General features: G+C 38.8%; 1 protein-coding gene across 1 annotated transcript in view; it reads right to left on the minus strand.

The window, feature by feature from the left end:
- Window positions 1–6,008, minus strand: part of CCDC83 (coiled-coil domain containing 83) — a 371,061-nt gene that overhangs the window by 354,918 nt on the left and 10,135 nt on the right. The gene's annotated exons all lie outside the window — the stretch shown is intronic.

Genomic DNA, 6,008 nt, shown 5'->3' on the forward strand with positions numbered 1-6,008 from the left:
TGTGCTTCAAAGTGATGACTGTTTTTGGGATATTCATATCACAGATAAGCAGGATTCAAAGAAAACACAGTGCACTGGTTGAAACAAGTCTATGAAAGGTAACAATCCTAAAGTTTTCAGTGGGCTTGGATGGGATAAAAGTAGGATAAAGGCAACTGAATTTGGTGGTAGTTAGAATCCTAAACTAGTAACATCTGCTGCACCTTCAAGTGGAGGGGAAGCTTTTAGGATGGCATGATAGCCTTATTTTTGAAAAGTCTTGAAGATCAAGTAGATTGGGTGGCATACAGGATTGGACACTCCAACATGAGTTCCTGAGTTTAATCCCTGGCATCACGTGTGGCAGAGTGATGCTCTGGTTCTTTCTCATTGATAAATATTTAAATAAATAAGTAAGTAAATAAATGTTGAGTTGTGTGATGGCCACACTGGAGGGGGTTTCTGTTTTTTTTTTTTTTTTCCTTTTTTCCCTTCTGGTAGGCAGATATTTGAGCAATACTATATTCTCAGTGTTTGAGGAAAATCTGTCTGGGATGGCTTCAAGAATCTTGCTTAGGTTAAAGCCACCTAATAGGTGGATCATGATTGAAGGAGGAAGGAAAGGGTAATATACTGACTCTGTGCAATGTGCCTTTGCAAACATTTCCTGTGTACCAGCTATGTCAACTTTAAAAATCAACCTTTTGATTTTGATGTGGTGCTATTGATATCTCCTGTTTGAAGAAGACTGGGTTACAGAGAAGTTTAGTATGTTGTTCAGGAAACCCACTGATTTGTGGGCAGTGAACAGTCATACTTTGAAGAGCAGCACCATACCTTATTCAACTAGTTCCAACTGCTAGAAATTTGGGGGTGGCCTCAAAATTTTTGGGCGTTTCACCAGCAATGCTGCAACAAGTATTCTTACATATTTTGTAGCACTGTTGTTTTGTAGAAGGAATTCCTAGAAGTGGAACTGAATCCCTGGATTAAAATGACCTTAAAGCAAATGGTATAGGAAGCCTGGAGAAAGGGTACTTACTCATGTGGCATGCAGTGCAAGGACCGGCTTAAGAATCCCGTTTCGAACCCCGGCTCCCCACCTGCAGGGGAGTCACTTCACGGGTGGTGAAGCAAGTCTGCAGGTGTCTATCTTTCTCTCCCCCACTCTGTTTCCCCTCCTCTCAATTTCTCTCTGTCCTATCCAATGACAGCAACAACAACAATAATAACCACAACAATGTTAAAACAACAAGGGCAACAAAAGGGGAAAAAATAGTCTCCAGGAGCAGTGGATTCATGGTGCAGGCACTGAGCCCCGGCAATAACCTAGGAGGCAAAAAAAAGAAAAAAGAAAAAATGGGTACTTACTGACTATGGATAATGGATCATTCTTGTCATGCAATATATAGTGAGTCGTAAAAAAGGTACAGTGTGCTTGGTACTATGCAAAACACAGAGCATATCCTCACCAAGTAGAGTAATGAAGTAAGTCATGGAGCGTTAGAATGGAAGGCCCTAAAATAATTCCCTCCCATTTGTTAATTGTATTATTGAAACCTAAAAGACCTTTTTCTTTTCTTTTCTTTCTTTCTTTCTTTCTTTCTTTTTTTTTTTTACTTCTTCTTTCCCTATCTTCCCATTAAGGTTATTGCTGGGGCTGGCTACCTCCAAAACAAATCCATAACTCTTATCCACCATCTTTTCCTTTTTAGATAAAAGATGAGAGACAAATAGAGGAGGAGAGACACCTGCAACACTAATCCACCAATTGTGAAGCTCCCCCTACAGTTGGGGGCTAAGGGCCTGAACCCCAATCTTCAAGCATGGTCACATGTACTCTGCTCTAAATCTTTTTTTTTTATTTCTTTATTAGGGAATTAATGTTTTACATTCGACAGTAAATACAATAGCTTGTACATGGATAGCATTTTCCAGTTTTCCATATAACAATACAACCCCCACTAGGTCCTCTGTCATCCTTTTTGGACCTGTACTCTCCACCACCACCACCCACACACACACACACACACACCACAGAATCTTTTATTGGTGCAATACGCCAACTCCAGTTCTGGTTCTACTTGTGTTTTCTCTTCTGATCTTATTTGTCAACTTCTGCCTAGAGTGAAATCATCCCATATTCATCCTTCTGTTTCTGACTTATTTCACTTAACATGATTTCTTCACACTCCATCCAAGATGGGCTAAAAATGGTGAAGTCACCGTTTTTAATAGCTAAGTAGTATTCCATTGTGTATATGTACCTCAACTTGCTCAGCCACTCATCTGTTGTTGGACGCGTGGTTGCTTCCAGGTTTTGGCTACTACAAATTGTGCTGCTAAGAGTATATGTGTGCACAGATCTTTTGGGATGGGGTCATTTGTTTTCTTGTGGTTGAGTCTGGAAAGCTCTTTATATATTTTGGATATTAAACTCTTGTATGATGTATGGCATGTAAATATCTTCTCCCATTCGGTGAGGGATCTCTTGGTTTGGGTAGTTGTTTCTGTTGCTGTGCTTTTTAATTTGATGTAGTCCCATAGGTTTATACCTGCCTTAGTCTTCTTTATAATTGGATTAGTTTCATTGAAGATATCTTTAAAATTTATGTGGAAAAGAGTTCTGCCAATATTTTCCTCAAATCTAATAGTTCTGGTCTAATAGGTTCTGGTCTCACATTCAAGTCCTTGATCCACATGGAATTTACTTTTGTGTTTGGTGAAATATAGTGGTTCAGTTTCATTCTTCTGCATGTTTCAACCCATTTTTTCCAACACCATTTGCTGAAGAAACTCTGCTTTCCCCATTTAATAGTCTGGGAACCTGTGTCAAAGATTAGATGTCCATAGGTGTGGAGGCTTACTTCTGGGCTCTCAGTTCTATTCTGCTTCTCAGTGTGTCTATTCATGTTCCAGTACCAAGCAGTTTTGATGAAAATGGCCCTATAATACAATTTGAGATCTGGGAGTGTGATGCCTCCAGTTCTGTTCTTTCTTCTCAAGATTGTTTTGGCAATTCTAGGTATTTTCTGGATGCAAATAAACATTTGTAGCCTTTGTTCTTTTCTCTTAAAAGATGTGCTTGGGGTCTTGATGAGGATATCATTAAATTTGTATATGACTCTAGGTAGTATATCCATTTTAATGATGTCAACTCTGCCAACCCATGAACATGGGATATCTTTGCATTTCTTTGTGTCTTTTTCAGTTTCCTTGAGAAATGACTCATAATTTCCAGTATACAAGTCTTTCACTTCTTTGGTTAGGCTTATTTGTAGATATTTTATTGTTGTTTTTTGTTGTTGTTGTTGTTGCTGTAGTAAGGAATTGATTTCTGGATTTCATCTTCTTCTAACTTAGTGTTTGCATAGAAGCATGCCACTGACTTTTGGATGTTAATTTTGAAGCCCGACACCTTACTGTATTGCCTAATGATTTCCAAAAGCTTCCTACTGGATTCCTTAGGTTTTTCTGTGTATACTGTCATGTCATCTGCAAATAGGGAGAGTTTGACTTCTTCTCTTCCAATCTGTATGCCTTTAATTCCTTGTTCCTGTCTGATTGCTACAGCAAGAACTTCCAACACTACGTTGAATAGTAATGGTGATAGTGGGCAGCCGTGTCTAGTACCTGATCTGAGTGCAAATGCTTCCCGTTTTTCACCATTGAGTATGATGTTGGCTGTAGGTTTGCTATATATAGACTCCACTATCTTCAGAAATTTTCCATCTATTCCCATTTTTGTAGCATTTTTATCATAAAGGGATGTTGTATTTTGTCAAAGGCTTTCTCTGCATTTATTGATATGACCATGTGTTTTTTGGTCTTGCTTTTATTGATGTGGTGGATCACATTGATTGATTTATGTATATTAAACCAACCTTGCATGCCTGGGATAAACCCTACTTGTTCATGATGAATAATCTTTTTAATATACTGCTGTATCCAGTTGGCTAGAAATTTGTTCAATATTTTAGTATCTATGTTCATCAGAGATATTGGTCTGTAGTTTTGTATTTTGGTTGTGTCCTAGTATGCTTTTGGTATCAGAGTGATGTTGCCTTCATAGAATCTGGAATGGAGTATTCCAGTGTCTTAAATCTTCTGGAAGACTTTTAAAAGTAAAGGTATTAGTTCTTCTGTGCAGGTTTTGTAGAATTCATTTGTAAAACCATCTGGTCCAGGACTTTTATTCTTTGGAAGGTTTTTGGTAACTGTTTTGATTTCCTTAGCTGTGATGGGCCTGTTCATATTATCTAGTTCCTCTTTATATAATTTTGGAAGTTTGTAGGTATCTAGGAAATTGTCCATTTCTTTCATGTTCTCTAGCTTGGTGGCATATAGTTGTTCATAGAAACCTCGTTTCCATTAACATCAGGAATAGCCTTAAACAACATTATCATTATTATAGGTATGTATTCTTTAAAAAGTTCCCTAGATCTGGGGCATCCTAATCTACCGTTGAAAGTTTCCTTGGTCTGGAGTAGTCTAAATTTTCCCTTGAAAGTTCCCTTGAAATGACCATCTGTGTTTTGACCATCTTCCTGTTCTGACCTTCTGTCTGAATAAACACTTTTTCCTGGAGTTAAATCTAATAGCTTTTGTTCTTAACCCATTCTTGGATGGGTCTAACTAAATCATAAATCAAGTTTGTTGCAATACAGTAAGCTGTTCACCTAAAGAAATCTTTCTGAGGTAAAGTAAGCACACACCGTGGTGGCTCTCTTCTGGTTAACCTTTGCATATATGAAAGTTCACTGACTTTTAGCTAATGAAAGTTTACTAACTTCTACCCATATACCCTAACATTCTCTATTTAACTAGACAACCTCTTTATTCATCATGGATGCCTATAAGTGGAAAAAGGGACTTTGTGGGTGAGGGTAAGCAATAGGGCCTCTGAAGATCACAGTCTTCCACTCATGCTACAAGCCACCCATGGTTCTGGTTTTTGGTCCAAGTCCAGCTAATAGAGAAGCTGTAATGATGACAAATAGCTCTTTTTCTGAAAGCTGCTCAATGAGTAGAGCAGCTGCTGATATGCAGGGGCCCAAGTTATTGTCTGGGGAGATGTTGTCATGGCTGGAAAAAGGACCAGAAAGCTGGATCAGGGAGGAGACTAGCTCCCAAATATGGGAAATTGTATAAATATTGTTGACTGTAAACCCCATAGATTTGATCTAATGTGGGGGCCATATTCAGATTAGGAGCTTGTATGACCTCAGCATCCCTGTAGATCTGAGCTCATATTCTGTGGTCATGAGTAGGGACGTTCCAAGTTACCCCAATTTCAGGACCCATCTTCATTAGGTATAGCACAGAGTATGTTGTCCACTCTCCCTTCATTCTCTGCTGTTGTTGATCCACATAGAAAAAAATGGTTGTCTAGAATGCTGTCATGGATTTATGCAGGCACTGAGCACCAGTGATACCTTGGTGACAATGAATTTTTAAAAAAGTACTTAAAATATCAGTCAAAACTTTTTTTCTTCACAGTTTTAGATGCCCTCTATTTTTTCTTTTCTATTATATATATATATATATATATATATATATATATATATATATATGCATGTTTTTTTAATTTTTTTATTATTTTCCCTTTGGTTGTCCTTGTTTTTTTATTGTTCTTGTAGTTAATATTGTTGTTGTGGACGTCGTTGTTGTTGGATAGGATGGAGAGAAATGGAGAGTGGAGGGGAAGACAGAGGGGGAGAGAAAGACACCTGCAGACCTGCTTCACCGCCTGTGAAGTGACTCCCCTGCAGGCAGAGAGCCGGGGACTCTAACCAGGATCCTTACACCTGTCCTGCTTCACTTAACCTGCTACTCTACCACCAGATTCCCCAAGATGACCTTTTTCATGCAGAATCACAGAGGAAGAGAGAGGCTTGGGAGTCAAGAAGTCTCAGGGAGGCACACAGAAAGCTGGGCTTCACCAGGAGCACAGGCACTCAAGGCAGGGGTGAGAATTCTGGGGAAACAATGGAGAGCCACACTGGCAACAGAAACTCTTCTTCCTTCTA

Source organism: Erinaceus europaeus, chromosome 17 (genome assembly GCF_950295315.1).
Source record: "Erinaceus europaeus chromosome 17, mEriEur2.1, whole genome shotgun sequence".
In the NCBI taxonomy this organism is placed as follows: Eukaryota; Metazoa; Chordata; class Mammalia; order Eulipotyphla; family Erinaceidae; genus Erinaceus; species Erinaceus europaeus.